Genomic DNA, 11,119 nt, shown 5'->3' with positions numbered 1-11,119 from the left:
AAACCATTCCTGTTGGGATGGCAAACCATAGGTGAATTGAAATTGATGGTTTTGGTCAGAGGAGAGTATGACCTAGAGGAAGAAGCACCTAGGACAAGGCTCGTTGGTTGGCCCGAAAGGGTGGAAGATGAGGATCTTGTACTTGTTTCGAATGGCTGGGTAGGTTGCTCGGAGGGCAAAGACCTAGTCGGTCAGGTTAATTGAGCAGATGTAAGAGGCCCCGGAGAGAAACCGGTTGGCCTTAAAATAATGGGGTCATCCGGAGGATTATCAGCTACAATTGGCTGTTTTCCCTAAGCAAATGAAACTCGGGGCATACCAGCAATGATCCGCCTGGCCACTGGTCTTTCAGACGAAACCTGAACATTCGATCAACGCTTTTTACGCTGGAAGTTGAGTGGCATGTTAGAATCTGATGACTCAGGGGAGGCAACCAGTAGCAAAAGGCAGTTGGAAGATGAAGATGTCAGCTTTGTCTCACGTCTCTTCAAGAGTGCTTGGCTTAGTTGGTTTAGCGTATATTTATTTAGTTGGATATCCTTGAAAAGAAAAGCTCTGAGAATGATTTCCTCTATAAAAGTAATGTTAATATCATGAGGCAAAAAAGTCTTCATAAGAGCAAAAGGTAAGGGAAAATGTTTCTTACCAAAAGATGCATCCAACCCAAGTTTGACAGGATTCGGACCAAAAATATATAACAACCCTTCCTGGAGTAGCAAGGAAATATCGAATTTCAAGCCGGTCAGTTTGTCTAGGGCCTTGCATAAGAATGATTCCACGTTAAGGTCACCTAATGTTGGTGTAGGGGAAAGACGTTGTTGCCAATTAGTTGGCCAAGATAGGGAGGAAGGGAGTTGGATAAAGAAATACTTGTCCCTCCAATCGATATCTTGGGACGAGATCCTATTGAAAAGGTTGATCTTCAATCGGACACAAAAACAAAATACACCATCAATTACTTGTTGCAAGTAGAAGAAGTAGTAAAATAGACGAGAAGACAAAGGAGCCCCGAATAAGTGGAATACGATTACAGCTCTGCATAGTAACCAAATGGAATTTGGGACTAATTGTTGAATGGGAACGTGGAAGTATTGACTCACCTCAGCAAAGATGGAGGGAAGAGGAAAGCGTAAGCCGGCCAGGATTTGTTCCTTAAAAAAGGTTACGTAACCTACCGGGGGAAGATGACGATGGTCCTGCTCAATCGGTATTATCAGGCGCATAGAGGTAGAAACATTGTAAGTAAAATGAAGTCATCGAGGTTTGTTAGTATTAGCCCTAAGAGCCAATTATGAGAAGATTAGCTTATTGGATTAATGGTTAATCCAATATTCTAAACCAACCTATTGGCTTATTGGGTTAATAGCTTATTGGGTTAGTGGTTAATCTAATATATTAATCCAACCCATTAAGAGATTAATGAATATTAATAAAGATTATGGATCATTAATCAAAGAAGACCAAGAGACACAAGAGGGTTAATGTCCATTAATAGAGATTAATGAATCATTAATCAAAGGAAGACCAAAAGCCAAATGACCTTTGGTATTCCTTGGATGAGTACAAAAGGTTTGTTTCATTCATTTTCGTGCAAGAGAATTTGTCTTCTTCCTCCTTCATCCTCCTTGGCCGAATTTTCTCTTGGTCGAACCTCCATGTGTCGTTAGCACCACAGTGGTGATTCTTCTCCAAATCGTGAGTTTGCGAGACGGATGAGAAGCTTGTTCGTGTGGATACCCTAGAGGTGTGGCCACTTGATCGCGCTGAGATCTGCATCCAAAGAAAAGTTGCTCTAGGGATTGCGAAGAACACGCAACAAAGGTATAACTCTCTCTCTCATCAAACTTAGTATATGTAGTTTTTCTCCTTCGCATGGATCTTCTAGAGAGGATCTAATTTGTTTTTCCACTGTGCTTTCTGTGTGTTTAGCACACTAGATCCTAACAGTGGTATCAAAGCCACTTACGAAGGCTTATACTAAGTTGTAGTTGTTGGAGCAATCCCAATGGTTAGTGCATATGCCTCGAAGTAGTTGGAACATATGACTCAGGTTAATGGCCTCGAGTCCGGTGAAGAATGGAGCATCCGAGGGACCGTGGACAAGGCAGTAAGGACAAGGGTCGAGGGAAGCGACTTCGAGGCATACGCGAAGGATGACATTGGGACGAGCAGCGGGCTTGGGTGCATCCGAGGTGTTGGTTGGTCTTAGGAAGATCGTATCGGTTCCACTGTATAAAAATTTGTACAAGTCCTGAACCTTTCCTAACAATCTATTATGTTCTCTAGAAATTAGATTCGGAATCGCAAATGGAACTTAACATTATTAATTCCAAATTTAACTTATCTGTTCTTAATGGTTTAGACTTGGATCGCAAACGATGCTTAACATTATTGATCCAAATCCACCTATGTTAAATTCAATTAAATATTAATTTCTAAAATTGGCTTCCAAGACTGCATGGCGAGGCACTAGTCCTTCTTTGGTATGGGATCATCCACCACCGCCTAGACAAAGCCTTTTAAAGAAATCTAATATTTAATTTCCTTATATAACTCTATGTTTAACCAAAAGGAACAATAGAATCACAAATTCGAAAAACAAAACAAAAGAAACACAACTTCGAATATCTAATCTGAAAATCTAGAATCTCTAGCCTCTTGTGTTTGGAATTCATACAAAGAAAAACTAGTATGATGCGGAAAAGAATTACTAGTTATACCTTTCTTTGTATGCAACGACCTCTTGATCTTCTACCGTATTCCTCTTCTTATATCGGGCGTTGTGTGGGCAACGATCTACCGAGATAAGAACCACATAAGCCCTTCTTCTTCCTTCTTGCAAGTTTCGTCCAAGCACTTCTCTTTGGGATGAAGAGTTTCGGCCACCACCACCAAGCTTGAAGGGATGCTAGAAACAAAACCTCCTTTCTCTCCTTCTTCTCCTAGCTAGAACCAGCCACCAACAGAAGCTCCAAGAGAAGGATGAAACCGGCCACTAAAGAAGAAAAGAAGAGGAGAAGAGTAAGGTCTAGGGTCGGCCACCACCAAGGAAGAGAGGGAGGAAAATAGAATAAAGTTGTCTCTCATGAAGGCACCCCTACCCTCTCTTTTACATTCCTTGGTCTTGACAAATAAGGAAAAATTAAATAAAACCTTCCTTATTTTCTTTGCCATGAAAAGAAAAATTTTAATTAATTAAAACCAATTTCCTTTTCCTAAATATCATGGTCGGCCACCTTATTGCTCCAAGCAAGGAAAGTTTTAACACAAAATTAAAACTTCCTAATTTGTTTCCGGAAATTTTAAAATAAAAATTTCTCTAATAATTTTTTTCCTTCATGGTTGGTTATAAAAGGAATTTTATAAATTAAAAACTCTCTATTAAAACATGTGGATGATTTCCAAAAAGGAAAGTTATCTTTTAAAATTAAAATCTTCCTCTCAATCTGCAAATAAGGAAAGATATCAAATCTTTTCTTAATCTTTTGTAGAAACTTATAAAAGAAAAAATTTATAATTTTAAAACTCTCTTTTAAATCATGAACATGGTTACAAAAAAGGAAGTTTTCTCAAAATTAAAATCTTTCTTTCAATCTACAAATAAGGAAAGATATCAAATCTTTTCTTAATCTTTTGTAGAAAGCTATAAAAGGAAAGATTTATAATTTTAAACTTTCTTTTAAAACCATGGAATCCACATAAGAAAAATTTTTAAAAATTAAAATCCTTTTAATTTGATGTGGCCGACCACACCAAGCTTGGGTTCAAGTTAGGGCCGACCACACAACTTGGCTCATCCTATTTGCTTGGTCGGCCACCTTAGGATGGGTATAAAGGTGGGTATAGGTGAGTATAATACTTTATAAATAAGAGGCTATGATAGGGACCGAGAGGAGGAATTAGTTTTGGTCTCCCGAGGAAATTAAGTTTCCTGTGTTCACCCCGAACACTCAACTTAATTTCATCAATAATAATTCATACCACAAAAGAATTATTATTGAACTACCGCATCAATCCCAAATTATATTTTGAGTTTCTTCTTATTATGAGTGTGTTAATCTCCCTGCGTTTAAGATGTCGAATGTCCACTAATTAAATGAGTTACTGACAACTCACTTCAATTAATATCTTTGTCCAAGAGTAGTACCACTCAACATTATCGGCATGTCAGACTAAGTCCACCTGTAGGGTTTAACATGACAATCCTTATGAGCTCATCTTGGGGACATTATCAATCTAGATTACTAGGACACAGTTTCCTTCTATAATCAACAACACACACTATAAGTAATATTATTTCCCAACTTATCGGGCCTTTTGATTTATCGAGTTAAATCTCTCCCTTTGATAAACTAAAAAAATAAATACTAAATATATGTGCTTGTTATTATATTAGGATTAAGAGCACATACTTCCATAATAACTAAGGTATTGTTCTTTTATTAAGTCAGTATAAAAAGAACTTACCTTAAATGGTCCTATTCAATACACTTAGAGTGTACTAGTGTAATTTATTAGATAAACTAATACCTAATTACACTATGACTATTCCAATGGTTTGTTCCTTTCCATCTTAGTTGCGAGCTCCTGTTTATAATTTATAAAGAACCGATAACATGATCTTTTATATGTGACACCACACACCATGTTATCTACAATATAAATTAATTGAACAACTACACTTAGCATAAATGTAGACATTTTTGACCAATGTGATTCTTTATTTCAAAATAAATGTTTACAAAATCTAGGCTTTTAGTATACACTCTAACACGAGGGGCGAGAGCTAAAGGAAGTAGGCTTGAAAGGAAGAGGTCAAAGCTGCAACGAAAAGTCAAGTGAGTCGTAAGGGTAAGAGTCCGAGTGCTGAGAGATTGCACTCAAGTACCAGTCGATTGGTGTAGTCGACTGGGAGTGAACAGAATGATTCTGTTTGCTCGACCAATGTGGAGCAGTCGACTGGTACATTTACTAGTCGACTGGTATCGAGCTGTTGGAATGTAACCATCGAATCTCCATAGAGAACAGTCGATTGGGAGTGAACAGAATGCTTCTGTTCGCTCGACTTGTGTGGAGCAGTCGACTAGTACTTTTACCAATCGATTGGTATCGAGTCGTTGGAATGTAACGGTCGAATCTCCATAGAGGGCAGTCGACTGATGGTTTTGGCAGTCGACTGGTAGACAGGATTTTTCAACCTGTGGCTTATATAACCAAGCCTTGGAAGATTGGTTAGGACTAACGAAATTGAACTTGGTTAAAGTCTAATTTGTAGTCTACTAGTGCTCAAGGTTTCCCTTGTATCCAAGTGATCCTTGGTGAGTGTTGTGGTGAGGTTTCTCCACCCACAAGGAGGTTTGAGCTAGTCGGAGTTTCTGTGGACTAATCTACCAACGGATTGAGGGATCGTCCACCTTACGAACAACCGTGGAGTAGAAACTCTAATCTTTGAATCACGTTACATCAGCGTGTATTGGTTTTCTTTTCTTTCTTAGTCTTTGTATTTCCTTTAGTGTTTAGCTTGTTTGTTTTGTGTTATTTCGTTGCGCGAGCTAACATACGTAGGAAGCTATCGATTTGGGGGCACCACCTATTCAACCCCCCTTATAACCGGTCACAAGATCCCCAATAGTAGTTAGATTTTTATATGTGATATAGAAATTGTATGAGAGATTTACTATGATTTGCATGATTATGAGTTAGATTTCGGCCAAAGGTCTCGACCAAAATACTATTGTGCAAGGTTTCGACCAAAGGTTTTGTGGGTAGTAGGGTCTCGGGTATGACAACAACTCATACAATGAGTATGCAAAATAATTCTTTGTTTACCGCCGTGGTATTGCGGAACTGGTTAGTGGGATCGTTGTGACGTATACTAAGTTGTAATTCTTTATTGACCCCCTCCTGTTAGCCGGCTAGCAAGACCGCTATGGCGTTGCGACTCATAAGACTTTGTTGAAATCATAGTAAATTTTATGTCATAAAGATATTGTGAATCTTATATGACATGATGCATGGTTATGACCTTTAACCCCAATGTGATTGGATGTGTGTGTTGTAATTCATAATATGGTCTGTGTGTCGTGCCTTTCCTTTTTCATTCTTGTTGTAAATTTAGACTACCTCGAATGTAACTTGAGGTTGTTTAGATTTTGTAATGTACAAATTAAAGAAAGAACTAGCCTACTGGATGATAGTGAAAAAAGGAGAAAGACAACAATACACGACGACCAAGGAAGTACTTGGAGAAGATGCTTTCACCTAGGTTGATTTTTCAATCGTCTCATTGGCTTGAGAAGATGCTTTCACCTAGGTTGAGATCTCTAAGACACTGTTTCAATGCAAAATGCAAGAAGGCAATCCTGTAGGACCATATGTACTCAAAATGATTGGATATGTAGAAAACCTACAACGATTGGGATTTCCATTAGGTCAAGAATTGACCACTGACCTTATTCTGCAGTCATTATCTGAGAGCTACAGTCAATTTGTCATGTACTATAACATGAATGAAATTGACAAACTATTGCTTGAGATGTTGAACATGTTGAGAACTGCTGAACTCAACTTTAAGAAGGCAAAGCATAGTACCATTTTCATGGTGCAAAAGGGCAAAAGTAAATGGAAGCCCAAAGGTAAGGGTAAGACCCAAGCTAAAGGCAAGGGCAAGGCTCATGCATTGAAACCCAAAGGTGGGGTTGCTAAGGAAGGAACCTACTTCCACTGTGGTGAGATCAGACACTGCAAGAGGAACTACAAGTTGCACCTAAAGGAACTGAAAAGAAAGAGAAGTGAGATTTCTGCCTCAGATATATTTGTTATAGAAGTCAATCTATCTATTTCTTCTTCATGAGTATTAGATACTGAATATGCATCTCACATTTGTACTAATGTACAGGGGCTGAGAAATAGTAGAGCATTGACAAAGGGCAAAGTGAACCTACGAGTAGGCAATGGTGCAAGAGTTGCTGCTGTCGCTATAGGAACATATTCCTTATCTTTACCCACTGAACTTGTTTTAGAACTAGAAGAGTGTTATTATGTGTCTGCTTTAACCAAGAAGGGTTTTCATTTATAATAAAAGACAAATGTTATTTCATTTATTTGAATGATATGTTCTACTGTAGTGCACCTCTAATAAATGGACTCTATGTTCTAGATTTTGAAAACTCAATCTATAACATAATACCAAATGGTTCAAGTCTAATGATTTGAATCAAACATATCTCTAACATTGTCACTTGGGTCACATAAATAAGAGTCGTATATCCCAACTCCATAAGGATGAACTTTTGGACTTATTTGATTTTGAATCATATGAGGCATGTGAATTTTGTCTTCAATGTAAGATGACTAAGACTCCATTTAGTGGACACGGCAAAAGAGCTAATAATCTATTAGGATTCATACATACTGATGTATACGACCCTTTTAGAATGACAGCTAGAGGAGGCTATCATTACTTCATTACTTTCACTGATGATTTCAGTAGGTACGGCTATGTGTATCTGATGAGACACAAGTCAGAATCCGTTGAAAAGTTCAAAGAATTCAAAAATAAAATACAAAACCAACTTGGTAAAAGTATTAAGATGCTTTGATCAGATCGAGGTGGGGAATACCTTAGCCAAAAGTTCCATGCCCATCTCATTGAGTGTGGGATCATATCTCAACTCACTCCACCTGGAACACCACAATGAAATGGTGTATCAGAAAGGAGAAATTATACTTTATTAGATGTGATACGATCGATGATGAGTCAAACAAATCTTCCTACTTCCTTCTGGGGGCAAGCTCTAGAGACGACCACTTTCACACTTAACCGCATTCCATCTAAGGTCGTCATAAAGACATCATATACGATATGCACTGTGAAGAGTCTCACAATGTATTTCATAAAGATTTGGAGTTGTGAGACTTACGTTCGACGATAAGTCCCAGATAAGTTAGGGCCCAAATTAGACAAGTGTTATTTTGTAGGATATCCTAAAGAAACAAAGGAATATTACTTTTATAATCTCACACAAGGCAAAGTGTTTGTTGCTAGAACTTGTGTCTTTCTAGAAAGGGAATTTGTTTCTAGAAAAACTAGTAGGAGTAAAGTCGATCTTAAAGAAATTCAAGATACACAAACTAGCACTAACACCGTGATGGAAATTGAATAGGAACCACAAGATGTTATGGATTTTGATTTTGTTACACCACAAGAAGTTGTGGAACAACAACCTGTTTAAGTAGCACAAGCTCTACGCAGATTTGATAGGACCTGCCGTCAACCTGAGATATTTTTTTCTCATGTCTGACAATGGTGATATAGTGCTAGTTGGTTTCAACGAGCCTACATCTTATCAGGAAGCTGTACAAGGCCTAAATTATGTGAAATGGCTAGAGGCTATGAGATCCGAAATGGAATCCATGTACACTAACCAAGTATGGACTTTGGTTGATCCACCTGAAGGAATCAAACTCATTGGGTGTAAGTAGATCTTCAAGATGAAGACTGACATGGATGATCATATGCATACCTATAAAGGTAGATTGGTGGCTAAAGAATTCAAGTAAATTCATGGTATATATTATGATGAAACCTTTTCACCAGTTGTGATGCTAAAGTTCATTCGAATCATGCTTCCTATTGCCTCTTACTATGATTATAAGATCTAGCAGATGAATGTCAAAACTATATTTCTTAATGGAAATCTCCTCGAAGATGTGTACATAACACAACCTGAGGGTTTTGTAGATCCAGGGCATGTTGGAAAGGTATGTAAGTTGCAACAATCCATATATGGATTGAAGCAAGCTTCTAGAAGCTAGAATCTTCGATTCAATGATGCGATCAAAGCGTTTGATTTCATCAAGAATGAAGATAAACCTTGTGTCTACAAGAAGGTTAGCGGGAGCACAATCACTTTTCTCAAATTATATGTAGATGACATACTTCTCATTGCAAATGATATCCTTACTCTTCAGTCAGTGAAGACTTAGCATGAGAATTGTTTCTCAATGAATGACTTAGATGAACCATCCTACATTTTAGGCATCAAGATCTATAGAGATAGATCTAAGAGATTGCTTGGTCTAAGTCAGAGTACATATATTGACAAGGTGCTTAAATGTTTTACCATGCAGCATTCCAAGAAGTGATTTCTGCCAATGTCACATAGTGTCAGTCTTTTGAAGACTCAATGCCCTTCTTCTAAGGAAGAAAGAGTCTGCATAGATCAAATTCCTTATGCATCTGCTATAGGGTCTATCATGTACGTCATGTTTTGTACTCGCTCAGATGTCTCATATGTATTAAGCATGATGAGCAGATATCAATCAGATCCAGGTGAAGGTCACTAGACAGCAGTCAAGAATATTTTTAAGTACTTGAGAAAAACTCAATATTATTTCTTGATCTTTGGAGGCGATGAAGAGCTTGTTGTAAAGGATTACACCGATGCTAACTTCCAAACTGACAAAAATGATTATAGATAGTAGTCATAGTATGTATTTTACTTAAATGTTGGTGCTGTGAGCTGGAAGAGTTCGAAGCAAGACAGAGTCGTTGATTCTATAACAGAAGCCGAGTATATTGTCGCCTCAGCTGCAGCTAAAGAGGTTGTTTGGATCAAGAAGTTCATTACAGAACTTGGTGCTGTTCCTAGTATAGCGAACCTAATAGACCTCTATTGTGATAACAATGGGGCTATTGCACAGGCTAAGGAACTTCACTCTCATCAAAGATCCAAACATATACTACGGTGATTACATCTCATTCGAGAGATCATCGATAGAGGAGATGTGAGGATATGCAGAATACCGATCGATACTAACATTGTGGATCCCTTGACCAAGGCTTTGGCACAGAAGAAGCATGATGGTCATACTAGGTCACTGGGTATTAGATATTTCTATGATTGATACTAGTACTAGTAGGAGATTGTTAGTATTAACCCTAGTACCAATTATGAGATAATTGTAAAGGATTCCTTTTGTATCATATTTCATTATTAATAAAAGGTAAAATTGGTTATTCTATTTATTTCAATTCCGTGCCGAATAAATAAGTATAATAATGCCCTAGAGTAGGAGGTTCTAATCTACAACATATCAATTGATTGAATTGATAGTGAGATATTGTAGATATACATAGAACATTACTTTTAACTATCCTAGTCAAGCATTAATATGCAAGGACAATATTAATGCGTTGAAATTAGCATGTAGGTCAACGGATGACTTAATCTCACAAGTCATGGATATGAGATATCAGGTTGACACATGAGTATATATTCTCTAATATATACTGAATGACCCGGCATAAGAATGTTTCATGGATCGTTATATGAATGTCATAAACATTCTCATGTGACTATTGATATGAATAATTCTTAGACATAAAGTCATTATGGTTCCCTATATAAGGTGTTGTATACTTTGATATTGGCAAATGTCACCTGTAATAGGGTGGACTATAAAGTCGATCACTGGCATGTAATAACTTATGTGGAAGGATGTGAGTGATGTAGATGGAATATATCCCTTCCATATGATGGAAGTGATATCTGTGGACCCCTTGATTAGTAGGACACAAAAAACATGACCTTGCTCAAATGAGTCAATATGAGATATTGAGTTTATTTGATTGAGTGTGTTTACTTAGAGATCAAGAAACACAAAAATTAATAAGAGGATAACACGGTCTATGTCTCATTGATCAATCTAGATATCAAGGATAAAAGGACCAAGTCATAAAAGATAATAGCCACGGAAAGGTTAAGTCGAATCTCGACAGTCTCGTCACTTGGGTAGCAATGATGCCTTGCTAGATGTCGCTCATTGTTTATGTATCTAAAATGTTAATTTGGATACATTACCAATGTTATGAGAACATATTGGGTCACACACAAAGAACAAGTTAATTTGGAGATGGATTCATATAATGGATCATTGAATTAAATCTAATCCAAATTAAAATCATTGAGTTAGACTCAATTAAATCAAATTATTGGATTGACTCTAATTCGAATTAGATTTATGGAGTCAATTTGGATTGATGTTCATAGACTCAATTTAGATTGATGAGGTTTAATGAGTTAGATTCATTGGGTGAATTTGAATTCACCATGGA

Source organism: Zingiber officinale, chromosome 1A (genome assembly GCF_018446385.1).
Source record: "Zingiber officinale cultivar Zhangliang chromosome 1A, Zo_v1.1, whole genome shotgun sequence".
Lineage (NCBI taxonomy): Eukaryota > Viridiplantae > Streptophyta > Magnoliopsida > Zingiberales > Zingiberaceae > Zingiber > Zingiber officinale.
Note: the sequence above shows the minus strand (reverse complement) of the source record.